This window comes from Lonchura striata, chromosome 1A, assembly GCF_050655825.1.
Source record: "Lonchura striata isolate lonStrDom1 chromosome 1A, ASM5065582v1, whole genome shotgun sequence".
Taxonomy (NCBI): domain Eukaryota; kingdom Metazoa; phylum Chordata; class Aves; order Passeriformes; family Estrildidae; genus Lonchura; species Lonchura striata.
Genome location: NC_140741.1, coordinates 13,777,103 through 13,804,926, shown reverse-complemented (window position 1 = coordinate 13,804,926; position 27,824 = coordinate 13,777,103). Strand labels below are relative to the sequence as shown.

The 27,824-nt window shown below is 45.5% G+C and overlaps 1 long non-coding RNA gene across 2 annotated transcripts; it reads left to right on the top strand.

Moving 5' to 3' along the window:
• Window positions 1–27,388, top strand: LOC146763385 (uncharacterized). Of its 2 annotated transcripts, XR_014952182.1 has the most exons (4): window positions 1–1,270; window positions 18,591–19,111; window positions 21,204–21,442; window positions 22,219–27,388. It is a non-coding gene; the product is annotated as an uncharacterized LOC146763385 (long non-coding RNA). The 2 variants fall into 2 exon arrangements; XR_014952181.1 differs by having other exon boundaries at window positions 473–1,270; window positions 21,204–27,388.
• Window positions 27,389–27,824: the final 436 nt, after the last annotated feature.

Here is a 27,824-nt window from a genome sequence, read left to right as displayed (position 1 = left end):
AGAACAGCAGATTAGAAGGAGCTGCAAACAATGTTCTCCTTCAGCCTCTCCAAATAAATTCCTCCAGCCCAAGGCCTACATTTCTTTGTATAAAGCAAGTGTTTTGGCATTAAAGATGGGGCAAAGCCCTGAAGAAGTTGTCCCAAGTAGTAGGTGTCAATGAAAATTGTGAGGAACATAAAGGAAAAGATTAGGAGGAAAATTAAGATCACCAAGATAAAATTTTCCATCATAAAGGTGGGGTGGGGGCAAGCAGCCAAACTCCACATCAGGAACCTTATGGCTGGGTGCGCAGGTACCATTATAAAACCAGAGGTGCTGTGGAAGTGACATCTCAAAGTGTGAAAAAAAGGGATTTTATGAAACAGAGTAGAGAGATTACAGGGAGCAGTGGAGTCTGTATTCCTGAAGCACTAGGCAGGAATTGGCCCAGTCAACTCTTCTCTTCTGTGGTGTTGAGGGTAAGAGCAGTGGCAAAGTGCAAACCAGTCTTAGAACACAATTCTTGGCAGATTCGCTCTTGAACAGTGCAGGTTAAACATCAATAGTGGTGGCCTTGCTTCAGCCAAGTCAGGGAACCAAATGAAAATACCTTTTCTAGTTTATTTTCCACCTCCCTCCCCATTTCCCCTCAAACAGTAGTAGGAGGATCTTGCCACCCACATTTGCACTGTCCTTAGGAATGTGTGTGACTATTTTAGGACAATTTGGAAACCCTTGGGAACATTCCTAATTAATAAACATACTTTCTATTTTCTTTTCCTGTATTCCCCTGTGGATTTCCATCATCTTCTTTTGCCAGCTATTGTGTACAGAGCCATTCATGATCCAATAGCAAGGCAATCCCTGGAACTCTGGGTATCCTAACCTGGCATTACCATTCAAGGGGGTGGAATTATTCTTCAAACCTGAAGAGCACTTGCCTCTCCAGTCAGCTCTAGGCCTGCTGGTACAGACCAGCCCTTTGGTAGGCAGAAATATAAGAACTTGAAAAGATTCTGCCCTAAAAACTCTTCAGTCTGTTGTCTGTAGAGGGGACAAGGACAAGCAGGAACAAGTTCACATGAGTCTCTTGCTGTTTACTAAAAATACTGCCAACATGATACTTCTGTTAATTTGTTAGCAGTACTCATTTTAAAAAAGGAAGTACAGATGGGTGAGGAGATATAAAAAGACTGGTTTTCTTCTCCTTGTGACCTGTTGTGTAACTACAACCCTGGAGAGAGCTGCCAGTGAGGAAAAGCATCAGGATCAGCTCTGCTTTGCCCAGGTGGGTATCCAGGGAGAAAACAATGCTTCTCACTTCAATATCCCTCCCTCCTGCCATCCTCTCTGAGTCTAGGATGAAGTTATAATTTATATATTAGTTTATTTATTATAGTTTATTATAATGTATTTGTTATCATTTATTTTTCCTGTCTGTGGATTGTCATCCTACCTAGTCAGTTAACAAACTACACTCACTGAGTAGTCTTCTGTCAGATATCAAAACTATTTTGCCCACCATTATCTTGTGCTGAATGTAAATTTAAAAGATAGGGCATAAGTACCTCAGGTGATCTGATTTTGTTTTGCTCCAGAGTTAAGGTTTATACTTTCCCCTGCAAAAGTCAGAAGGCTTTTGAGATATTCAAACCCAACGGGATGAAGCTCTGCACAAGCTGCTTGAGCTGACCCTGCTCTGATATCCTCAGCTGGGAGCAGGCAATCTTCCACTGTAAGCAAAGAGCAGGCTCAAGACCCTCTGATGAAATTGGACAGGCACAAATCTATGGGGCCTGATGACATGCATCCCAGGGTCCCCAAGAGCTGGCTGATACTGGATCCAAGTCACTCTCCATCATTGAAAAGGCATGGCAGTCAGGCAAAGTCCCTGGTGACTGAAGTTCTTTCCCCATAGGCTGGTGGGACACTGAACAGGCTCCCCAGGAAATGGTCTTAGCATCAACCCTGTCTTAGTTCAGCAAGTGTTTGGACAATGGTCTCAGACACAGGATGGGATTGTTGGTGTGTCCTGTGCAGAGCCAGGGGTTGGACTCAATGATCTATGTGAGTCCCTTCCAACTTATAATATTCTGTTGATTCTATGAATGGAAAAAGGGAAACATCACTGCTATTTTCAGAAAGGGCAGAAAGGAAGACCTGGGGAGCTACAGAACCTGACCTCTGTGCCTGGGAAGTCATGGGGCAGAACAACAGTAAGGGCAAGGTGTGCCTGCACTGCTCAAGGGAAGTCCAACTGGTGTAATCTCAGTGGACTTCTCCTTAGGCCTAAGGCTTACTACGGCCTGTGACACAGTCCCACATGGCATCCTGGATCTCCAAACTGGAGAGACATGGATTTGAAGGTTGGATCATTCAGTGGATAAGGGATTGGCTGGAGGGACACAGCCAGAGACCTGTGGTCAAGGGCTCTATGTACAGGTGGACACTGGTGGCAAGTGGTGCCTCTCAGGGCTCTGGCTCAAGACAAGTGCTCTTCAATAATTCCATCAATGACACAGACAGTGCAACTGCACCCTCAGCTTCTAACTGGGCTGTTTCCCCTCTCCTCAAATGTGTACGCAAAAAAAAACCCAACAACCAACAATAACAACAACAATGGCAACCAAAAAAATCCCACAATCTATACACCAAAGAGACTTATTGAAGGGGTTTAAGTAAGTGATGTTTGGTAGGTCATTTAGAATTCATACAAGAAAGCTGTCAAACTCTGTAATGCACTCAGGATTTGTGTGGATTTTAGGCCTTTCTAATGATGTTATCAGGATAAATATGCTGTGTCACCCACACATCTCCGCTATATTTATCCTGAAAACACTCCTGTGAGGCAGGGCAGTCCTGTTTATCCATTAATTCATGGGGAACAGAAACTCAGATGTCCAAGTGACTTGTCCAGGATCACCCAGTAACTCTCCAGATCCAATGATCTTCTAACTATGCCTTCCTTCCTCTTGCCTACACAAGAGATTTGTGCTTCTCCTGTCCACTGCAGCTGCATTAGGGCAACTTTGGAAGGTAGACAAGCAGAGGAGTCCCTGTCATGTGACCCTTCAAGCAACAGGACCTCAGTGACTCTTCCAGTGGAAATTCCCAGTATGAATAATGACTCCATATCAACCAGTTCATACTGAGCTGTATACCAGCCCTGTTATCTCCCTTCATCTCATTCAAGTTTCAGTCTCCTGTTCTAGAAGTAGGTGATAACAGGGGCAAAGTACAGTGCTATGTGTCACTGAAACCTGAACGCAGATAATTGGTCTGAGAACTTGTGCCTTACCAAAATGTTCTACTGGGGGAGAGAGGGAGAGAATATTGGGAGTAAATTAAGGGCAGGGAGTCCTCCATCAACTGAGTCAAAGAATTTGAAGGTGGCTTATTCTGCTTTGGAAGCTCTCAGGCATCACCACTGAAGTGATCCACCCTTGGAAGAGGAGTTGAGGAAGGCAAGAAAAGCTCAGTGGAGGCATTGAATTGGTTGCCATACACATGGCCTAAAGGTCCGAGTGCCCTGGGGATCTCTCAAGACTTTCTGTGTGTCAAGTGGTGGCACAGCATCATCAGTATTTCTGTGGTCCTTCCGTGATTCCTGAGGCCACAGATGTGCTCATGGAAACTGAGCTTCAGTCAGCATCTAATGCAGACTGTTCTCAATACAGGACAGAGAAGGGATGGGTCAGCAAAGGAGGATTTTTTTTCAATAACAGAAAAATGTGGGAACTCAAAATGTCTCTCAGACATTTTTAGAGGTTCCAAGCCTTGGTCAGAAGCATTTTAGACCCTGGCAGACAGCTCAAAAACAGCTGTGGTTTTGAGTTTGAGTTACCAACTTTGGAGGTGGAACAAGCAGTCACAAAAGGTTAGATAGTATAGTAAAAGTAGTTACAAAACAGAGGGGAATTTTTTTTAGTATTGTACAGGGGGGTTTTAGCACTTGTACAGGGGGGTTTTTACTTTGTACATGGGGGTCAGAAGTTCTAAGATGGAGGAAAGTGGGCTGATCCTGTTCTTCCTCCTTCTTTTTCCTTACCTCCATGTTCTTGGTGATATTGGCACTCACAGATTGGTTTAGAGTAGAAAAGCACTTTGTAATATAGGTAGTAGGTATTGGGGGAAAACTATAAACATGTAATACGTAATATATCATATAAAAGATAGCAGCAGCCCTGGGTGGGGGGAGAGAAGAAGAAGACAGCAGACAGAGAGGATGTCAGGGTGTGTGTGTGCCTCTGCCCAGGCCGCTGACCAAACAGCCACAGCCCAAGAACATAATCTGTTAGATAACTAGCAATAAATCATCTTGAGATGGAACAACAAGAGACTGTGGAGTTTTTCTTTGGAAGCACGGGTTGGAGGAGGAATTTCACCACCACATGGGAACCCAGAATAAGGTCGGGGTTCCCACAGAAAAATTTGTAGTTTGACAGGCTTGTAGTAAACATAAATTATCAAGCAGGTCCTGTAAATTTACAGCAGCAGCTACTGAAGAGTAATGGTGGGGATTCCCTGAGTATGCTGAACTGGAGCTATAATTAGACCATTTAGATATTATCTTCCTAACAGACAAAATTGCCCAGCTCCACAATGCCTGCTGCTTCTGCTTATTCTGGAAGTTCCCCCACATATTTATTTACACTAAAGGAAATATCTAAGCTCTGTTTTCTTTGCTGCAGCAAAAATCCCCCTTACGTCATGGGATCCCTACCCCAAGTACCCCAGGTAGCTCAGGATTAGCCTTCCGGACACTGAGAATGGGAAAATACCCAGTTATTTACAGTGTTCTCCTCTTACCTTCCCCCTCTGCTTCCATCCCTAAGGGAGTTGCTCCCTTTTGAGTGATGAGCTGTAAACAATACAACACACATTACAAATTGTGTGTGTAGAGAGGATGAGTAATTGTTTTGAAAATAAGAAATACTACATAACCACTCCCTTCATGGATACCAAGAATTGCCTTCAACTCCCAAACAAACTGCCAATTACTGCATTTACACATAACATGGATGGACCAGACTTTCCTCCCAGGTGCTTTGACATCCCACTCTCAGTGAAACTGGGGCAATCTGTTTAAGTACAACTCTGAAAAATCTCTTGCATGTAACAGCCTGAACCCACTTCCAAACAAAATTTGTTTTGTATGGCATTTATGCATGCATGTCAGCTAAACTCCCAGCCCGTTATACCATCTGCCAGCAGAGAAGAAATAGATGTCCATTTTGATCTGATTTTCATACTAATGAGAAGTATTGGACCCAGGAGCTTCAATATCATTGCCTTGTAAAGTAAAAATGTCAAAATTATTTAAAGTGGCTGTTAATTAGCACCTTGCATCCCCTCTAATCTCACCACAGTAACATGAAAGGACACTTTACCCCACATCCCTGGATAGAAATGCAAGATGAAGTCGTGCAGATTGCTTCAGGCCATTCTCACCTAACTTGCAGCCCAGTTCCACTGCAGGCAGCAGGGTCTGTATCTTCTTAGCAAGCTCACTCCTTTCAGAGTTGGGAAAATAGAAGGAAAGAAAGAAATACCTTGTTTGAGAGCTGATGACAGGGGAATTTGAATTCTTTTGTCGTGCTGTTGTCAAAACCTTTTGTCTTGCTGTTGTCAAAATATGAGTGTTTGCATAGACTTACTCTACAGAGTAAACCTTGAGCTCATTGCAGGATGAGAAGCCTAAAATTAGGTTTCTTCCTACATCATTGTTACCCTTGTTGAGGGTGTAATTTTTGTACTTTTGCAGGACAGAGGCAACCTGGGCTGAGAAAGCCAGGAAGGGAAGGGCATGGGCAGTACAAATAGTTGTAACAAAAAATCAGGATATTCCTACCATGGAGCAATTTCTGGGTGAATCACTTATGAACAAGTTGAGATTTCAGGTCTGACAGACATTTGCAGTGGAATTTTAAGAGGAAGGGTATGCCCAGCTGGGCAGAGAAGGAACCTGGGACCTGCTGCTTTGAGGAAGAAGTATTATTTTGAGCTTTCCTATGTAGTATGAGACAAATAAAAAACAAAAAAAAAAAAGCCCAGAGAGAAATGAGCTCCCTCTTGACTCTCCCAGGGTCTGGCCAGAGCAGCTCATGTCTGTATCATCACTCTCTGGCTGTTCTTTTGGTTGCCCCTGACCTCTTGGTGATAGTTACAAACCTTAGGGGAATTTTCTCCTCATTTGACATCTTCTGCCCCCTAACAAGCACCTCCCAAGGAGCTTCCCAAGGTGTCTGCAGGAGTAGACATTACTTACACCTTACCTGTGGATGGCAGGAGTAACTTTAAACCTTTTTTCTGACTTTATTTAGTCATCTGAAGAGTCCAACTAGATGTACAGCAATGGTGCCATCTACAGATCTGGACACTTGCTGAGTGCAGCCCTCAGGCTGTGTACACACAGCCTCATGCAGCTGCAGCCAGCCATGCTTGTCAGAGTCCAGAACATCCCTCTGGCTTCTCTGGCTGTCTCTAGACCCTGGCAGGGGTCTCTGAGACCCCAGCATGAAGTCAAAAACATCACTGGCTTCAGTTTTAGCCCGTGGAAAACTGCCAACTGTGGATGAGGAATTACAAGTCACAAGGGTTTTACTAGTGTGATATTTGAACTAACACAGGGTGGAAAAGTAGAATTTTGGGATTTTTCGAATGGGGTTCAAGGGGATACAAGATGGATGAATTTGGGTATGTCCTAACCTTCTTCTTCTTTATCTTGTCCTCCATGTCTTGGTGTCATGGTGGCACTTTTCTTTTGGTTTAAGATAGAGATTCACAGTCTAACATAGCTGAAGGGAATTGGTAAAAAAATTGTAAACAAACTCACATAGTTTTGAGTATATAATGTAGGAGCCACTCAGGGCTTGAGGGCAGATGGCCATGGCCTCCTTGCTAGCCAGAGTTGGGCAGGTCAGAGAAAGAATGTTTAGATAAGAAGAAATAAACCACCTTGAAAGCGCAATCAGGCGCATTCCAGGCTCCTTCATGGTTCCGTTCGGGTTAGGGAAGCAAAGACTCTTTTCGATCTCTCTTGGGGTCATCCTGACCTAGGAACCCCGAGAGAGAAATCCACAATGCTTGTTTAAGGGATTAGAACAACTTGTCCTAGCTGCTCTTCAGATCTCTGCCAAAGCTGCCAGCCCCAAGGTGAGGCTGATTATCACAAGCAGGTCCAAATTCTTTCCAGCCTGAAGGAGAGGGACCAGGAAGGACTCACTGCTTAGACCTCTTCCATTAACCTGGTCTGTGTCAAAGCAATCCAAAGCTTTGTTCAGAACTCTGACCAAACCTGAATTTGGGAAAAAGCTACCACTTTTACAGTTATCTCAGCACTTGGTGTAAAACAGTAGACCTAAAGTCTGCCAGATGAATCTAGTTTCAAACCCAGAGACATTGAGCCATTTCCACTGATAAACTGGAAACTTGCTTTATAAATGCAATAGAAAAGTTTGTATCATGGTGTTTCCAGGCTGACTGCAATTACATTTTCCTAAAATTTTCAGCCCTTAGATGGATGAGTGAACCCATTCTTCTCACTTTTACAATAGTGTAGATGAGTATTTACTCCACTGGAAGGATATGAGGTTGTGTTGAGCACACAGGGTCCCAGACATGACATTCACAGGCTGGCACAGATCCCCTAGAGACGTAAGCTGTGCAGTGTGGGTGACATTTCCAGGCAGTAAAACAGTGTGTGAACTGCAAGTGACAATGGCACTTCCCAAATAATGATGGGAAGAGTCATCCATGGAGGTAAACTCAGAGCTACCAACTAGTGACACATCACAGCTTGTGTCACACAGCTGGAGGCATCAGACATCCTCTGCCATGGGATCTTAGAGTGTTTCCTTGCTGCTCTTGAAAGTAACTGAGTAGTCTGGTTTAATGAAACACAGGAAAACCCAGTCAACTTGATTTGCCGCACCTTTGCATTGTAGGACTCTTGCAGCTTTGTATGAAGCAGATGTAAAATAGCTTTTCCTTGTTATGAACTCTGGTTCGAATGCCTTTACATGCACCAATTCCATTCCTTATGGGAAACTCTTCGGTTCCAAGCTGGCCAACACTTATATTATTTGTTGTTAATTTACAAGCACACAATTGGTTCCACTGAAATTCACTGAGGACTCTGGGGTAAAACTAAAGTTCAAAATCAGGCTTGTCAGGATGATCTGCCAATAGAATGCTTGTAGTATCAGGGCAGTCCAACCCAGATGAAAGACCATAATTCTGTGATTTTATCTCACATTCAGCAATGGAAGATGGGTATTTAGAGATGAATATTCCAATGCACACCACCAGACTACCTGGTGACCATGGCTTAAATTTAAATACATTTGCAGAATATTCAGATAATATAATTTAATATGGGGTTTTTTTCCCCCTGATATTGCTTGTAGTTTCCTCAGAGATTAAGAATCTGCATTTTTTTTTAATCCATGTTATTTCTCTTGTTATTCTCTTTAGTGCAAAGCCAGGTGCTTAAAGGAAATGTATTTAGGCTTGGATGCTCACTCCATTTTACCTCAGCTTTACACCATTATCAGTCAGTGATCTTCAGGTCACTTTTCCTCCCTGACTTGCAAAATAGACTTGAAAGGCAAATCCTCTTAAGGATCTAAGGACAGATTCATTTAACCACTAACTCCTAACTTAACATTTCCAAATAATCTCTCAGTGATTTAGGAGCCTATTGTCCTACTTTCAAAAGGGATTTAGCTAGGTAAGGATGTAACAAAGAGAAGAAGCTTTTTTGGGCAAGTAGTTCAAAACATCTCTCAATAAGCTCTACGGCCACAGCTACCTTTGAACCAGAGGCAAAGGAACCAGCCTACTGGTTCAGGATGCTCAGTGGGATATAACTGAGCAGTTTTGCCAAGACTGGCAAAATAGAGTAGGAAGGAAAGAGAACATGCCAGCCCACAGAAGGGAGGGCAGGGACTACAGGGCAGAGACAGGAGTCTTACAGGGGAAGCTCAGGTGATGGTATGGTGTGGATGGGGAGGAAGGTCTGGGATGAGAAGAGCACCAACTGAATTGTAGGACTGGGGATGCTTGGAGGAGGTCAGCTGCGATGGAATGACATGGGAAGGAGCTGAAGAGTAGGGTGCAGGCTCATGGGAAGAGCCAAGAGACTGCTGTACATAGTCCAGTGTTCTGTCTGTGCCTGCACTGCAGCACAGACCCTTGGTGTGTCCCAATCCTGCTCCTCCAGGGGTCTGGAGCCCCCAGATCTGCCAAAGGAGGCAGGAGCCCCCTCCCAGCTCAGGTATCCTTTGCCTGGATAGCAGGGTGCAGGAAACACCCACAGGCATTCCCAAGTCCTGCACTGAAATGAAGGCAGGCTGCAGCCTGGGGTTTGCCTTATTCAACCAGCTCAGGTGGCACAGACAATGAAATTCCTTCTTCCATATAAACTGAAATTCCTTTAAGGAGCAGAAAAGAGTGGCTCAACTAGAGAATGTCTGAAGAGAGCTGCAGAAAGTGTTTTTGTCTGGGTACATTCCTTTGCTCAGGTGACAATGCCACCATGGCCAGGGAAGCCATGTGCCCCACCTGTCAGAGACTCATTCACTGTAAGTAATGCTCACCACACACAGGGCTCTAGAGAGGGCTCTGTCAGTGTGTAAATGCCCTTTGCCAGCACACTGTCAGATGCCCTTCATCAGATTTCATAATTAAAAATTAATTAGAAACACCAGCTGCACACATCAGTCTGCAGTGAGGATTGAGGAGAGACATGTTCTGATTAACACCAGGGGGATGTTCTTCCCACTCTCATAGTAAAGTCATTAATGCAGAAGACTCCTGTTGGAGTTAACAAGATTTAGTTATTACAATGCCCTTTGCTTGCCATCTATTCTGGGAAGAGGATAGTAGAAAATAAAGATTGGGACTGTCAGACAGAAAGAGCAGGCAGAGAGATGTAACAGGACATTAGGCACCTTGTGTCCCTCATCAGCATCTGCTATGGAACATGCTAATGAAATACTGACTGCAAGACACAAATCCCCAACTGAGACAGGGAAAGGGCCTTGTGTTTTATTCTAAACAGCTTTAATGCTCTTCTGCCTAAAGGAATCCCAGTTCACACCGTGAGGGAATGTGCTGAGGCTGAGCCAGGACAAAAGCATCTATCCTTGCTCCTCCCTTCTGCTCACATATCAGACTTGGCAGCACAGGGGACAGGACTCAAGAGTCAGTCAAGCTCCAGCAAAAAACCCTCTTTCTATGAAAAAATCCCCCAAACAACAACCCAAAAACTTTCACATAAATTTCTAAATAAAACCAAAGATGGACAAATACAAGTTGGGACACCAATCTTCATGAGAGATCTTGCTCCCAAGCATACCTCTGGCTAAGCCTACTGTGAAATCACAGCACCAGCTTCCCCTGCTTGCACACACACACACAACCCTTTTTGTAAAAATCCTCTGCTCCAGAAACTCTTGGGAGCAGTAGGAACAGTGACATAAGGACTACTGCTGTCTTCCTAAAATTTTTGGTGTAATTGTCCCACTTTTGCCCCATTCTTTCAAAGACATATGTGGTGGTGTTGAAAACTGGTGGCTCTGCTGCTCCCCTCCCAGCTCTCCAGACGTGATTGTGCCTGCTGAGCCACTGCTATCAATCCTCTCTTTCCAGCTGCAAGCCTTGTGACTCAGATTCTCCAGAAAAAAAACCTTGGCTCAGCATCATAAGCAGGAGGGATTAAAACTCCTGAAAAATGAGCTCATACCAGCCCTTTTTATAAGTCTCTAATGGAGGGACATATGAGCTGGTCAGACCCTCTGCCTGCACCTTTTTCCCCCTCCCCCTTCTCTGATCTTCCTGTTATTCTTGGCCACAATCTGCTGGGCATTTCAGCTGGGGCACTTGGATCAGGAGAGGATATCCCACTCAAAAGCCCAAATCCCAGTGTGGCCTTTTCCTGCTGGAAGCAGTTGTAAAAATTTTTTTCCCTTTCTTTTCTTGGTACAGTTTTCCTGACCTACATATTCCAGCATGTTGTAACTTCTGCTCTATCAATGACCCATATTTTCAAACTGAAAAAGAAAAACCCTGGGAAGACATGGTACTAGGAGAGTATGGGAAGCAGGGACCCAGCCCTGTGAGATCCCCAAGCAGTTGCCCAAAAGTAAGGCAGATTTAGTAGCATCTTTTTATTCCCCCTCCCCATCCATTCAACACAGCTGCTTCTACTTAAGAACCAAAACAAAGCACAGATCTCCTGCTAATTCAATTTCAAACTGGGAGAGGTTTTGAACAAATCAGTCAGGCTGCTCTAGACTGTTCCCCTTCACCCACAGCACATCCAAAAGGGGAGACCCAGCACCCTCAAAGGGATCTGTGCCCCTGACACCCTCCAGTAATGAGACAGTTCTTGGATCTGAACCCCCATGTGGAAGCAGAGTGCCCTGAAAAGCATCAAACCTGCTGGGAAACCCCTCCATCCCAGATCGTGGGATAGGCTGCAGCAGAGGTGGTGGAAACCAGGCCAAATGCTGCTGAGGGGGCACCAGGACTGATTCCTTGGGCTGGAAGAGATGGACACAAGGGTAGAAAGGGGAGCTGGAGGGGCATGGCTCTGTCCTGGGCCATCACTGTCCTTCAGGATCACCCTCTCCCAGCTTTAGCTGCACCCCTGGAGCTGATGGGCTACAGATGCACAGGCCTCCCCATCCCATCTCCCGCTCTTAGTGCCATCCCCTTGCATCTGTTTACCCTTCATATGCTTCTTATTGACAATTCAGGATTAATACAGCCAAGACCAAAAGGATTTTCCTTCCTCTTAACCCATTCTTTCTTTACTCACTTCTTCCTCTGCTCTTTGTTGCAGCTGTCCACCCTAATCCCACCTCTGTTGTGCAAACTCATCCTCCAGGAGCTAACAGATTCCTTCTCCCTGCTTTCCCTGCATTTAGCCAAAGCCTTTTCCATAACATATACCAAACCCAGCTTCGTCCTTGCTGCTGCAGCAGGAGATATGCCCAAGGCTTTGCCTTTTGTGCCAGGATAAAGAATGTGTTCATTTGGCATCTACAAGTCTCCACCTTCAGCACTGCAGTTGTCAAATCTGGTCCCTTTTCTTTAGAACTTAAAGAACATAGTGGCTTCCTCCATGGGCTCCTCACTGGCAATCACAGCTGTGATACCAATTTCAGGTGACAGGGTCTTGTTCTAGTTCACCACAGATTTCTAACAGCAAGTAAAGCATAGCCAAATATCTGTTTAATATTCTAATTTATTGTTATTATTTAATTCTGTGCAAATCAATTTAGATGGTCAGAAGATCAGTGGCTGCAAAAGTGTTCAGTTCAAGGAACTCCCATGTCAGAAAGATGATTTCTGCTGGCTGAACATCTGTACCTTGGGCTCTGTAATTAATTCTCCTTTTTTTCTTTGAATCTATTTCTAGGCAGCTCCGTGCTAGAGTAGAACACAGTAGTGTCATTTAGTAAGACATAAAGTACAATTCTAGACTCTAGATGGCTCTTAATGGAAAATCAGCTTTCTTTCCAGACTTTGATACTATCTTCCTTCTTTTACCAAAGCATCTGAGGCTCCAGCCTATCGTGAAGCAGTCATCTATGAGTGGAAAGGGCTCTGACCCAGAGCTTGCCCTCAGTGCATGCAGGGTACAGGGAGAGACTCCAGGCACCACAGGCACAGCTGACCAGCAGGTCACAGAGGAGCCAGCACTGTCAAAGGCTCACGTGCAGGGATTTGGAAATATGAATTTTAGAAATAGCCTTTAGATACCTTATAATTATTAAAAAAAAAAAACCCTTGTTGAATTGGGGTATTGAATTACTTCTCCTTCCACCATGCCCTATCTAGTCTTAGACTGTTAGAAGAAAGGGGATCCTTTTTTCCTGTGTGGTCAGTGAAGAATTTCAGAGTCTCACATGAAAGGCTTGGTTTGGAAATACCAAGTGTATTTGGTATTTCCAAATAACATTAAATAACATTACTACTACAGCTCAAACACACTATGACTGCAAAGCACTGGCCTTGCAGGAGGATAAAGGAATTCACCCTCAACCTTAAGCTGTGCCATGGGGATGACTGGCATTCACTCAAGGGTGTATTTCTAAGGAAACATCAGGGACAGCTGAGTTTCCTTTTTGTTCTGCCCTTACCTCACACCAGCCAGGTCTCCTGCAGAGACAGGCTCTTCTGCCTTTTACTTCCTGCACCAACTACACAAATCCCTGCATGATCCCAAGTGTTTGATGTGTACTTCCCTGCTGATTATTTGGTGGTGCTATGGCTTAGCAGGGTAAGGAGGTCAGTACTGGTGGTTTTCTTTCATTCTCTTTGCTTACAACCTGCACCATTTTCAGAGAAAATGAGTACCTTCCTCCCAGTCCCTACTGAATCATATGGGAAATAAGAGGGAATGGGGGGGCTGATATAAGGCCATGGTGATGTTGGAGGGATGACCTCAATGGTGAGGCCACCATCTTCCTGTTATAAAGAGTACATGTCACCCAAAGAGGGGACAAAGGCAGGGGTTGGGCCACTTTGTGAAATCTTTCCCTAAATAAAAACCTGAAACAAGGAAAGCCATGATAATGCCAAGACTGTGTGATCTGCAAATCACACAGGGAGAGGGAAAGGAAAAAACAAAAGAACACAGACACCACAGCAGTGGTCTGCAGGGATTTCATGAGCTGACACCAGGCTGAGCCAGATCTCCCAGGAGCACAGTGGGAACACAGCTGTGTGTTTTCCACACCCCAAGCACAGACAGGTCAGTGCAGGGGCAACACAGACATGAAAACAGGCATGAAAACAGGCACAGCTTGGCTCCCCTAACCCACTGCTGCCTCTTGGACTGTCTGAACAAGCAGCACCAGGTCTCTGCATCCTCCTGGCCCCTGATCCACTCCTACCCAGCTTCTGTCCTGCTGGCAGAATGGGGTGACACTACATGAGCAGGACATGGCAACTGAAGGGTGGCCAGGGAGGACATAAAGTATGAGAAAATTAGGGAGGGGTTGCAGAGAAGAGGGAAACCTGGCAATGTGGGGGGAACCTGGAAATTAGTAGTGATCCTAACCAGCAGCAGTGCTGATCTGTTCTGAGATAACCAAAAACCAAATGGCAAATTAACTCCCTCCTTTTGTGGTTTATTTTGAAACCTCTGTGGCTTTGAATATGATGTTTGTGAAGCAAAGACCAAGCCAGGGGGCATCCCAGACAGGGGGGGCTGAAGACTAATACATAAGAAAGAGGCACCGTTTAGGATGTGTTTCTGCTTTCTTTACTTGATCCCAGACCTATGCCCACCACAAACCGTGGTGTTGATTTCCCAGCACCTCAGAGGCCCAATTTACCCAGCACTTTATGCATTACACTTAATATTCCTAATGAGCAGCCACCTGTAAAGGCCTGAAATTAGCCCACTGTGCGGGTGAACAAGGATCTGGGGAGAGTCTGGCACCTGCCCCTGTGCTGGGTGTCTCTAACATTGCACATCTACTTGTCCAGCAAGGACAGAGAGGAAAAGTGGTGCTCTTTGCCTATAAATGCCTTGTCAAGCCCTGACTCCCTTAGGGGATTATATCCAGAATAGCTTGGAGATTTGTCTTCCACAGTTTAGTGCAAAAAGTTCCTAAGGATACCTTTGAGAAAGATAAAAAATCAGTTTAGAGACCCTGGATTTTCCAAAGAACTTCAAAGGGGCCTCCAGGTTTTTACCCTATTCTTACAATTTTGTTAAAAATAGCAAGGACTGTTCAGTGTTAGGTGTCCTGCACAAAAGCCAAAGATACCTTCTCTAAAGTTAGAGAGCTAGAAATCAGGAATTTAAATCTGTTTCTCAATCCCCTACCAGTAAATGGCCCAAATGTCCAGAAGTGCTGAGCAGTCATGGCTCACATGGCAGAGCCAAGACAGTGCTATGTAGTCTGGCAGCAAAATGAAGTGAGCCACAAACCTGGAAGCCCAAATGACCCAATTTTTTTACAAACCATGATTTCCTGACCTGGTTGTTCATGACAGCAAAAAAATTCATGTGTGTATCTAAAGCTTGCATCTTGAAAAAAAGTCAGGCTGGAAAATTGACCATGAAAATGTGAAGGGAGAGGGTTGAGGTTTCTCCCCCTCCAAGATGACTAATGCAAAGTTTTCAGGACACCAACAGAAAGAACTAAGAAAAATAACAGTGAAGTGCCACAGCAGTCATATTGCACACAACTGATGCACCATAGTAACCCACAAACCTCCTTCAGAGGCTGGGAGGGAGCAGGTGGCAAATGACCCAATGTTTTTGTGCTGTATAACCTCTCAAGTGGAGCAACAGTCATCAGGCTCTAAGTATATCAGCAGCTTCCCTGCAGCACAGCAGAGAGAGTGAGATCTCTTGCCAGCAGGCTGTTGAAGCACACAACACGTTTAAGATCCCTGAGATAAGAAAACCTGACAATGTCATATTTTGACTGGAAAGAAGCCTCCAGCATTAGAAGAAGTGGTGAAAGGATGTATTTCCTTCTTCCACCTCCTCCCCATTCTGTAATCTGTGCAAATTTTGGGAGCCACTGGTAAATTTTGAGCATTTCAATATGCTGTAAAAACTGAAGAAGCAAAAGCCTGAAGTACTTGAGAAATGGGACAAAGGCTGTTTTCAAATCAAACAAGAGAGATATCACAATACAATTTCTGAGACGATCAAAGGAATATTTATGTCACCCTTATGATGTGCACTGAGAAGCCTTTTGGGATGCCCTTGTGAGTCACTGAAATTGGCCATCTGGCTGCCATGATATTTTTTTTCCAGGTATATCTCTTACCAGGATTGGATGTTTTATCTATGATCACTGAAGTAAAACGAGCCTTTCCAGAAACACTGCCAGCCACACAAAGAAACAACTAGAATCATACACATGCACTTGCTCAACTATGTGAGCTACAGAATTCTTGAGAGTCATCCTCAATACTCTGGGCCTCTCAAGTCCTTCAGCTTGACAAGTCCAGCTATAAGAGGGAGGAGAGATCAGCTGGTGTAACAACTCATGATGTAGAGAGAGGCAGGAGGGCAGTGTGTTGAGAGAGTCTCAGGAACCACAGAATCACAGACTCTTTGAGGCTGGGAGGTATGTCTGGAGGTCTTCTGGTCCAGCCACCCTTGCTCAAGCAGAATCACTTAGGGCCAGTTGCTCTGGACCATGTCCAGATGACTTTTGAATATTTCCAAGAATGAAGACTCTACAACCCAGCTGGGCCACCTGTGCCAGTGGTCAGTCTGCCTCATAGTAAAAAAGCTTCCCAATGCCCAGGACACTTTTGTCACATGAACTAAGCATCAGGTAGTCAAAAAGTTGTCCCTGTACCACAGACAGACAGGACATGCTGCCCTCAGGTTTCACTGAGACTTGTCAGCTGGAGGAGAACAACAAATTCTGGTTCCCTTCTAGGTTTGAGGGGACTGTTCTCCACGGACAGGTATTTCTTGCAAACCATTAGACATAAGCTCCTCCCTGTGTTGTCCTGTTTTATCCCTTTTCTTTTTCTGGTTTCCTGTTCTAGGCCTTTTTTTTCCCACTTAGCTAAAGTAGCTCTCATCTCTGTTTCTCAGCAAGACAACCAGACCTCCCAGCTCTATTCCCACTCTCCCTCTGTGCTTCTACTTTCACTGACCTTCTTCAGTTTGCCTTCTTCCCCAGTCTGGCCACCAATCAGCCTTCCACTGATTCATCTCCCTGTCTAATCACCTGCGCCTATTCACCACCTTCATGCTGCTTGATTCATGCTCTGACAGCACAATCCAGTGCTCCAGAAGAACTGTAAAAGATCCTGCTTTCTAATCCTTTTTAGCATTCCCTACCTCTGTGACAACAGCAGCCTGACTGCTCTTCCTCTGCATAAGAAATAGCACATGAGTCATCTGGAGAGGATAAATTAGTCCCATGCCAGAAATACCCTGCCTGGCCATAGGGTTGAGCTTTCTGCCAGACCTCAGCACCACTGGCAGAGCATGACAACATCCTAACAATGATAATAATTAATTAACAATCTTTCACGCTGAACCTCCAGATTTGTACAGCTTCCTGATTCTGGAAAGCCAGGATCTCAGCAGTGCCCACACCATCTGTCTTTTTTCTGCAGGAGAATTTATCCCTGTTTTCAGAAGCCAGCAAGGAAACTGGGTCTGTTTAGCATTCTCACTTAGTTACAGTCAGTACTGTCTGTGCTGCTACTGCAAATAAATATGTGCCTCTTGCCTAGACTTCAGGAAAGATGCTGTGTGTCTTTTTTTTTTTTTTTTTTTTTTTAATATTCCATTGAAAAACATGATTACTTCAAATCCAGGGAATGTTTTATGGAGACTTTCAACTTCCTTAATTGGTAAATAATGGTACATGTGCCTTTTTTATTGTTTAGTGACGTGTCTTTTGTTGCAAGAAATGGCAACAATGGTTTAAATGCTTGATCCAGAGGGAAGTGGGAAGTTTCCAGCCTCACACCTCAGTCTGATCTCCCTCTTTATCGTGTTGTTTCCTCTGTACTGCCTAACATGGTGGGAGTGTTCTCACATTACAGGCTTTCCTGACAAATAGGTCAGGCAGGAGTGCAGGAACCATGAGCCAGTGGAAAGGATTTGGGATGGAATACCAGAGAACTGAGTCAGTCCATTCCTGCATCCCACTTCAAGTAAACCTCTTCTCTTGGCTGCCTCTCAGCTTCTTCATATAAGCAAAATATGGATCACAGCCTTCTCTGCTCCTAGCCAGGTGCATGTAGCTACAGGGATGAAAACTCTGTCTCCTGGCCAGTGACCCATGAATGGGAACACTGCAGTCATCCACACTGAGAAATTCACAGAAATTTGGGGGAGAGATTAAAGAAGAAGCAGGAGGTCCCCAGAAGTTTGGACCCTGGTGGCAGGCAGCAGAGTGGGAGAGGACGAGAGAGCAAGGGAAGTAAGGAGATTGGAGAGCATCGAGCAGAGGGGGAGTGGGACAAGCAGGAGACATGTCACATCCACAGGCATAAGTGACACTGTGGCTGTTCTTATGAACAGGAGTTAAAGGGAAGAATTAGCTGGGAGCAAGAACAACAGGTCAGGAAAGAAGGGAAGGATCATCCGTTGTTCATGCGGGAGCCAGTTTAGGACTGGTTTGGGTTGTGAATTTTCTCATTCTTTATCCCATTTTGTTTTAAAAAATCCTGTCCTTATGATTTTCCCTGGAAAAGCAGTCAACAATATAGTAGCTGACAGAACATCTTTCCTGAGACTGAGACTAAACTTTCCTTTTGTCCCAGCCTTTGACTCCTCGTTGCTCATGATGTGCCATGTGAAACACTCCCTCCTTTGCTTCTGCCTTAATACTCTGAAATGCCAGAAGGCTGGTCCAGCCTCCCACTGCTCAGTTTTCCAACCCCTCCTCTTCTAACAAAACAATGCTGATGTCACTTCTCATCCATCTCTTCTGCTCAGCCAGACAGGGAACCCAGGGGCAGCAGTGCAAGAAGCCTTGCTGTGGCATTTCCATTACACACCCGTGCTAATAAACTGATTACATCACCACTGCCATGGTGTTTTCTAACCTGAATAGATAGCTGAATGCTCTTCCTTTTTTTCTCTATTACAGGCAAAAATGGGCTTCTGTCTTTTACTACCAAGCACGAATACCCAGCCTGTAACCTAAAGACACACTGTGGGAATGGAAAAGCAGCAGATGAAGGTGGTCTTTTGCTCAGAGTTTGTAATGTCCATCTACCTTGCACCAAGACAAAAGGCCCCCCTCTAGCATTTTCTGGGGGTTACTCTAGCAGTCATACTTCTGTGCCTGTTTTTAATCTTCCTTGACACTTCTGCAGCAATGCACATGCCCTGTAGACTTAACTTGTCCCAGCTGAGCTGTTTCAGAACTCAAAATGTGGAAACAGGATAAAAAAAACCTGCTGTCTCCCTTGACAGTGCAGGCTTGCTGCAGCCCCTGATGAAAGTACAAACAGTACAAAGATATCCAGCCAAATGACTAACTGCTTCAGCTGGGGACTAGCTGGAACTACAAGTAAACATTTGGGCTGGAGACTAGAAAATCTATGCTGTGAAGGAAGTTACAGACCATTGTCTGGGATACTGCCCCTGGTGTTTAGGAGAGATGAGGTAAGTAACTGAAACAGGGAAACAGAAGTAAAAGTAATGGTGTCCCAAGAAAGGTCCTGATCTGATTAATGTCGTGTTTGGCTCCTGATTCCCTTCTTCTCTTTCAATGTGTCAGGTGATGGGTTAAGGGGTGGGAACCTGAACCTGAGAGTTCCTTTTGGCAAAGGAAATCAGGACGGGGTTTTTGATGAGCTGTTGCCGTGCGAGACTGGCTCTGGGCAGGTGCCTGCAGGAGCACGGTGGGAGGAGAGGAGAGGCAGTGGCCGCTTTCCCCTTCGGCTCTGCGAGGCTCAGTTCTAGCACGGGAACAGACGAAATGGCGACACGGGGCTTGGGTAGAGACACGTGTTTATTATGGATGCGTGTTCCCGAGACCACCGGGGCACAAACCGGGGGTCAGTTATACCCCGTGCCGGGGGCGGGGGGGAACATGAGCCATGGCCAATGGGAACAGGACAGGGGCAGGGAAACCCCGGAGACAGCAATGGGAAAGGCAGGGGGGGTGGGGGCAGGGACAGACCGTGTGGCAAGGGGGAAGGTGGTGTGGGGGGGCAGGGACCAGACCGTGTGGCAAGGGGGAAGGACAAGGGAACGCAGGGTCAGGACAAGGGACCGCGGGGGGAGGGGGAATGGGGGAGGGGTAAGAAGAGAAAATTACAAATCCCACAGCTCAATCTTTTGAATTTACATAAAGGAAAGGGAGTTCTGAGGTAAAAACAAATTAGCAACATTACGAATTACTGAGAAAATGTAAGTCGAGAGACATCAGAAAGTGATACAGCAATCATAGTTACAATGAATGGGGCAAAAATCTTTTTCACTTTACAATTTAAGATAAAGGGTACAAAATTATCATAAACACATTCTGTTTCGAGGATGAAAGCAGGATTCATGATGCAATGCTTGTGGTTTTTTGAATTCTAGCAGAGCAGAGGCAGGCAGCAAACAGCGACGTGGTTTCTCCAATTTGATTATTTGATTTCGAAGTTGGCATAGCATTGTGGGCAGTAATTAGGATGATCTTTCCTTCTATAAGATAGAACTCAATCCAAAAAGTTATTTCCAAATTATCACAAGCAATGGGGAAAACTTGTATAAGGGAAATTTGGGCAAGGTACATTTAGGAGATGGGATAAAGGGTGAACCTGGGCACCACCGTTTCAGGGGAAAGAAACAGTGGAGCTCTGATCCGGGTTTCCAGCTCCACTCCCGTCAAAGGGGGCCCCCCCCCTGCAGCAAAGGGGAAAGCTCTCTTACAAAGGGAGGTCCTCTAATGGAGGGGCCCCTCCAGCAATCCCTCCCATCAGAGGGGGGGCCAGAAGAAGGACTGAGGGATTAGTCCAACCTCACCTCCCCCCCAGTAGGGGCTGGCCCACTGCAGGATGGTGCAGGGCCATTGGGGGGAGGGGTGGGGCTGGCGAGAAAACTTGAGCGGAAGAGAAGGGTTACAGTGGGAAAATGGGATCCCTGTAGTGTGGCCAGCGCCATTTTGGGAGGGGGTGCCAGGTGCACTGCATCTCGCCCAGGGAGGCATGGCCAATGCCACCCCTAAGGGAGGATAACAGTGTCCGGCAGGGTTCTTGGAACAGCTTGGCCGCGGCCATCCCCAAGGGAGAAGGTTTGGGGAAGTCTGTGGGGAAAAGGGAAGGGGAAGCTTCACAGAAGCTGAGGGGGAAAACTACAGGAGAGGGGCCCAATGCGGCTGGAAGCCAACAAAATGCATGGATGCGAAGGACCTCTCTTAGGATGTTAACAATTCTCCCATAGCTGATATGTTGCCATCTACAATTCTGTCTCATTGGTGTCCTTTTGACCCCCCCTGCCCCCATATCCCAGAATAGGGAGGAGAGGGTAGAAAAGGCAGCTTTCCGAGAAAGAGAAGGAGCTTTCCAGTATGAGTTACCCCAAAAAGACCGAGCAAGGTTGCGTCCTCCTCGGAAAGGGAAAAGCCTCCCGGCCGCCAGGGACATGCAAAGCTACAGTCCCCGTCTGGGCATGGACGGTGGTTAAAACACAAAAAAAGAAAAAAATGTAGCTCAGCCACCCACCAGGGTCCCACCCTGCTCTGACCCAACTTACCTTCTGGGCTCAGGTGGTGAAATCTCTCTCTCTCTCCTCGGTGGTGGAACATCGCGCTGAACTGAGGACGTATTCCTTCATGGTTTGGCTCTCCCAGAAGCCTGGATGTTCCTGTTAACCAGAGTTCGTCCCTGAAACTCTGGGTTTGGCCACTGTCAGCCTCTGGTCTCCATTCAGATGCTGTCCTCTGATGGGCTACTCTTCGAGCTCAGTTCATCAAGCCACTGCCAAACTGTCCTCTTTGTTCCTCGGGTAAGTCTACCCGGCTCCCGGCCCCTGCAGTCTGGCTGCCCCTGCAGCGCAGCTGCTCCCGGGCAGGGTAGAGAGCACGCCGGCGAGGACGGAAGAGGGTCCCCAGAGCTTCGGTTTTGTTTTCCACCCGGCACGTCACTCCTCTTAGTGTCTGCAGAGCTCTTACGGCAGCAGAATTTCTTTCTCTCTCCCCCGTTTCACAAATCAATGGAAACAACCATCCTCTGCTACAATTTGTTGCCATGCAACACCGGCTCTGGGCAGGTGCCTGCAGGAGCACGGTGGGAGGAGAGGAGAGGCGGTGGCCGCTTTCCCCTTCAGCTCTGCGAGGCTCAGTTCTAGCACGGGAACAGACAAAATAGCGACACGGGGCTCGGGTAGAGACATGTGTTTATTATGGATGCGTGTTCCTGAGACCACCGGGGCACCAACCAGGGGTTGGTTATACCCCATGCCAGGGGTGGGGGGGAACATGAGCCATGGCCAATGGGAACAGGACAGGGGCAGGGAAACCCCAGAGACCCCAGGGACAGTGATGGGAAAGGCGGGGGGGGGGGGGAGCGGGGAGGGGACAAACCTCGTGTCGAGGGGGAAGGTGGTGGGGGGGGGGCAGGGACCAGACCGTGTGGCAAGGGGGAAGGACAAGGGAACGCAGGGTCAGGACAAGGGACCGTGGCGGGACAGGGGAGAGGGAATGGTGGGGTGAAGAAGAGAAGATTACAAATCCCGCAGCCAGCATGTTCTGGGAGGTATAAGGATTTTTGTTTCCCTGACAGGGAGCAGAAGGGAGAAGAGGGAGAGCTTGTGCCCACTCAGCCCTCACCAGACTCCTCTGCTCCTTCTGCTGCACACTCCGCCACCCTCAGTGGGGAGAGATAAAGAGAGCAGGAGAGAGACAGCTCATTTCCCAACACTTGTTTCATTCAAACAGCCTTATTTTTGGTAATGTTACACCAAAGCTGCAAACAACTCAAGTGGCAGATGGTGCTAAAACTCTGTCCTGGGCATGTTCCCAGCTGGAAAGATATCACAGGACTACAGCCCACCAGGGAGACAGCAATGTCGGCATAACAGCGCTGGAGCAGAGCAGTGCCTCACCCTCCCAGCAGCCTGTCCCAGACAGTGACCAGGGCCAGGTGCTCCACGGGAAGGGAGAAAGTACCCCCACATCCCTATTTGCACAGGGAAGAGAGGAAATACCCCCCATCCCTATTTGCACAGCATAATGCAAGGAGGGAAGCCCTGTCTTGTCAGACACTGTGCTGGGCATGAAGAGAGAAGGCCCTTGGGACCCCACTCTGCCCAGCACAGACACTCGGGCGGCTTGGTGGCCAAAAGCAGACATACCATGGCCCCAGGTGTGAGCAAAATTGCTGAAAAGAGGTCAAAATTGAGCAGAGATGTCCCAGTGACATCGGTACTGCTCCTAGTGGGAGCTCTGAAGCATCTGGACAGGTTGACCAGAGAAGGTGTGGCTACCCCAACCCTGGAAGTGTCCAAGGCCAGGTAAAGGATAAGGCCTTGAGCAACCTGAGATAGTGGGAGGTGTCCCTGCACATTGCAGGGGGTTGTGACTGGATGATCTTCAAGGTCCCTTCCATCCCTTAACCTTGTGATTCTATGAGTCTATGATTTCTGAAGACCGGGTCATTCTCCAATAACTTGGCAGACATGGGGCTCTTTCCATGGTAGGGATGCTACAGAAATTGTAATTCTTCTGGCTGGCCAAAAATGAAAACTGCAGTGGGAATTCCCTACCTTCCTGTCAGACTCAGGTGACCAAGCAGGATTTCTTCTGCCTGTCAGAGTTTGTAGCTTGTACAAGAAGGCAGGTCACTCTTCACCATGTGCTTCTTTCCCTTTATGCCCTTTTCTGCCCATGCTATTCACACTAGCTTTGAGGAATTCAGTTTCATTTCCAAGTCCCTCAAAGGCCTAATCAAGGAGTGTAGTACAGGCTCCAAACTAGAGTGTCTCTTGGCTTAAGACTGTCTCCTATGTTTATATGGCACATTTCACTCTATCTCACACAGAACACAGCCCTTTTAAAAGAAACTCAGTCTGTGAGAAATACCACATCCACTCTGCTAAAATATGGCCCCTTCTTAAGTGCAGACATAAAGTCAAACAGAGCTAAAAACACTGACCAAAAACTTTTAACCCAGATCCCATGGGTTCTAAGAAATCATGTTTATAATATATGTAATAGATACCAATCCTTCCCTTTTGGGCACTATGTTTACCAAGTAGAAAAACATGTAATTCCAGGACAACTACAAAGAGAACATTTCTCAGAGTTTTAGATCAGAGGAGAAGTTGCTATAGGACATTGGCTGTGTGCACACCAAGTATCCTTATCCCCTTATCACTTAAAAACCTCATTCAGAGCACTAGTGTTGGCCCAAGTTGTCCTATGCAGCGTCTTAATTATAATATAACTAAAAATCTATTAAGCTCTTGAGGTTGTAGAAAATATATTTAATGAGGTTTAGCTAGGCTCATTTGTGTGATTACAGGTAACTTTGGCCAAGCACAGTTTGGACTTACAAATCCAGGATCACAGCTGAACAGTCAATGAAATTTATCCTCACCAACCCCAAACATACCCTCACAGCTTTGGCACATTTGGTGTAAGGGAAAAAAAAAATTTAAAATTATGTTTTGTGAAAACTGGCAGCTGAATAAAGGAAATGCCCCAAATTAAAGCACAAGTTCAGAAGGCGAACAGAGCTCAGTCATGTATTCTAATCTAGTGGCATCCAGCTGGTTAAGCAAGGCATGCACAGTTTTAGCCTTGACTGTGTGTGCCACAGCTCTCTGGGCAAGAGGGTGGGAAAAGGGCTCAAATCCTTAAGAACCAGGCTCATAATTTCTGACACTTGTGGAACATCAGTGGCACTGGTGTCCATCTGAGAGAAAATTACTGAAACTCCCTGTTTTTCCACATGCTTCAGGTTCCTAACAGCTTTGGGAGAGTGGGTAAAAAAGGGCCAGAAGTACTGTCAGATTAGGAGAAAAGAATGGTTGGAGTCAGACTGAACCTTTGATGATCATCGAGTCCAATCCCCCCTGCTACAGTCAGAGATGTCTTCCATTAAACCAGGCTGATCCAAGTCCTGCCCAGCCTGGCCTTGAACACTTCCAAGAATGGGGCATCCCCAGCTTCTCTGGGAAAGTATGAATGTTGTATTAGAAACAAATAGAAACTGTGGACTTCCTCTCACTGCAAGACAAGCATGGGACAGAGCCTGCCTGGAAAAAATTCTCTCCTACCACTTGATGCTTTTTTCCAGCTGTCCAGCTTTAGTGAGACTCTTTGGATCTCCATAATGTTTAAACTTGCAGATACCCCAAAAGCTTTCTTTACAAAACCAATTAATATAAATTTGATGTTGCTGTATCTGCAGAGCTCACTATGAACATTACTCAGTAGTTTCCACCATATTAGAATGAGTTAAATTTTAGGCTACGAGATTGAAGTGAAGGTAAGAGTATTTTTAATAAAGAAACAAAAATGTAATCTATAGCTGATGTCATTCCCCTGCTCCCTTTTATCCTGGTCTCCTGAAGAAGAAAGGCCTAAGAGGTCTAGCAGTTGTCCCCTAATCACTTTTAAGCTCACGGATCAGAATCCACCACCTTTGAGGAGCAATGGGTCATGCCAGTGCCCAGGCCTCTTTGGGTATTGTATCTATTCCTGATGCACATGCTTTGTCATCTGGCAATGGCTGGGAGGTTGCACACCCCTTTCCATGGTGTGCCCAGCAGAAAATGCCTGGACTATAGAGCAGCTAGAGTTCCTGCTGTCCAAAAAGGAGAAGAAGAAAAGCAAAAGCTCAGAACCACTGTGTTTCCATCTCCTGTTCACATCTTTGACATCTCTGCACAGGAGTGAGTGAAGGCAGGTGGAATTGCAATAAATAGCTCAAGAACTTCTCTCCACATGTACACTATCAATTTACACAGTTTTGTTGTGTAGTCTTGCTGATTGCCACTTGAGAAAAAGCTGACCTGAAGGCAAGAGTGGCTGAATTTTGCTGCTCAAGGACTGAGGGCCAAAGTTTGCTTCAAAGGTGGCACTGAGCAGCTCCAAGCACCCCCTTCAAACACACAGTCCCAGGGAATCCCTGTGTCCATGGGCAGAAGAGAACTTTGCCTTTTTTTTCCTGGGTCTTAGCTGTCCTGCCAGGGAGTCCAGGACAGGTTCAGTGAAGGCTTTTTCCACCTCCCTCCCAAAGCAGAGGCTGTGCTTTTACATTTACTACCTCTCCACATGAGCTTGCATTTTTTCCTCTACTCCATACAGTGCAAGCTTTCCCTGCATTAGCATATCTATTACATCTACAGAAGTATTTTTAATATATATAGCTACAACCTTCCTCATTGTTTTATACCTATGCTTTCTTTTTCAGTATTTTTTCAGGGATATGTCAACAGGCAAAGGCCAAGTAACTGTAGCATCCCCAAAATGGGGTATACTTGCTCAGAAATATATTTAGCTATATTTTCTATAGGCTAACTAAATCACAATCTTCAGAAGGCAAAAGTATCTTTGTTTCAATAGGTGAAGAACATTGCAGATATGAAAACTAATGGGGAATCTGTTTCTGGGGTGGATGGGGGGAGTAGAAAGTTCTATTTCCTCAAAATATTAGAGGTTTTAGACTGAGTTTTAAATGCAGGAGGATAAATGGAGCATGAAAGATTGCCTAGCCCCTAATTTTTCCTGTGTTTCTATCTGGGGTTTATGTTATAGTCAATAGTCTTAAGCTTATTTGAAAATTAATCTCCAGTGAACAGGTGAATAGATAATGGAGTGGTGATTCCTCTGTCTCCATTTATATTTTCACTTATAGAGTTAATTGAAAATAGCAACTAACTCAGTACCATTTTTCAAGACACACACTATTAGAAAGCACTGGCGTCATGCAGAAATTTGTCTTTTGGTTCACTGGCACTTCAAAAAGGCTACAAGTTGCAGAATATACAAGTCCTTAGTTTCGCACAGAGACCAGAACTGATAGAATAACCTAGCTGTCTCTCTTCACTTTTATCACACTTGCCTTAAATTAACAATCCCTTCGCACCAAACCTGCCATCTTTCTTCATTTTGCTTTGGGTTTTGGCCTGAGTTGTCACAAAATACCCAGGAATAAAAACACTGTACTTTTTAATTATCATTTAAATCTTATTGGTGTAAGAAATAGGAAGCTGAAAACTCTACCCAGACAAAACTGAAAAGAAAAAAGGGTGTTTATAAAGACCTACTGTGTTGGTGCCCCTGCCTTTCTTAGTCTACATTTCCCATCTAGAACTATGAAGGTAGCATCACATCTCAAAGTGACAATCCCAATGGATAAAAGGGCATGAAGGAAGCAACTGGTGTGACTGGAAGAGAGATACATCCATACAGCCTTCTTTCTGATGCAAGCCCCTGCTTCCTCCCCTCATTCTCCCTACTGCCATGAATTGTCAGGCAGTAGCTGTGTGTCAAATCAAAAGCAAGAGAAATCAAAGCATGAGTGATTCCAGACACTGAGAATGGATGGCAATCCTTGCTCAGGGAATAATCCTGTAGGGAGTGATCCACTGCAAAAAACATTGCAAACCAAGAACAGAACCTTGAGGATGAGGTGATGCCTGAACATGGATTACCTTTATAAGTCTTGTGAAACCTCAGATCATGACTGAAAATGGTTAAGAAGATGATTCATAGCATTTGGCAAAAATGCCTCCACATGCCTAAGATAAGACACATGATTACACACAGCTATACCAGAAACTGCATTATTAATTTGAGCTTCCTAAAAGAAAAAAATCGGTAAGAAAACACAGAATTGTGTTTGAAAAGAGTCCCATTTTCTGTGAAACAAACTTGAGCCCTAACATTGCTACTTCCATAGGAAATTACTTTGACTACAAGAAAAACAATTGTTGCCAGCAAAACACATGGTTTCATAGTTTGTCATTTGACAAAAGAACAGCCTGAAAACACTTTGCAAAATGTAACAATGAAGATCAAGACAGGTTTTCTTAACACCTGAAATTGCCATTAGGTCTTAAAAAAGAAGGCTCCCCTTCTGCAGCCCCCGCACTGAAATACTGGGTTTGCACAGGAGCACCTGTAGCACAGATGGAGCAAAAAGAGTCTCCCTGTTCCATATCCAGTTTTCCCCACGAGAGTTTAAAGATGGTTTGGAAGGGGGAGATGTAAAGCAAAGTTTTGGCCTCTGCCTTTGCAGGCGTGATACCAAGGGATAAAAAATGGAATATGGTGTCAGTCTTATCATTGGGGATGGAGGAAGATGGAGAGAAGGGCTCGGCTGCCTGAATTTAGCAACGGTCATGTCTCATGGAATTAATATTTTTATGCCTTTCTCAG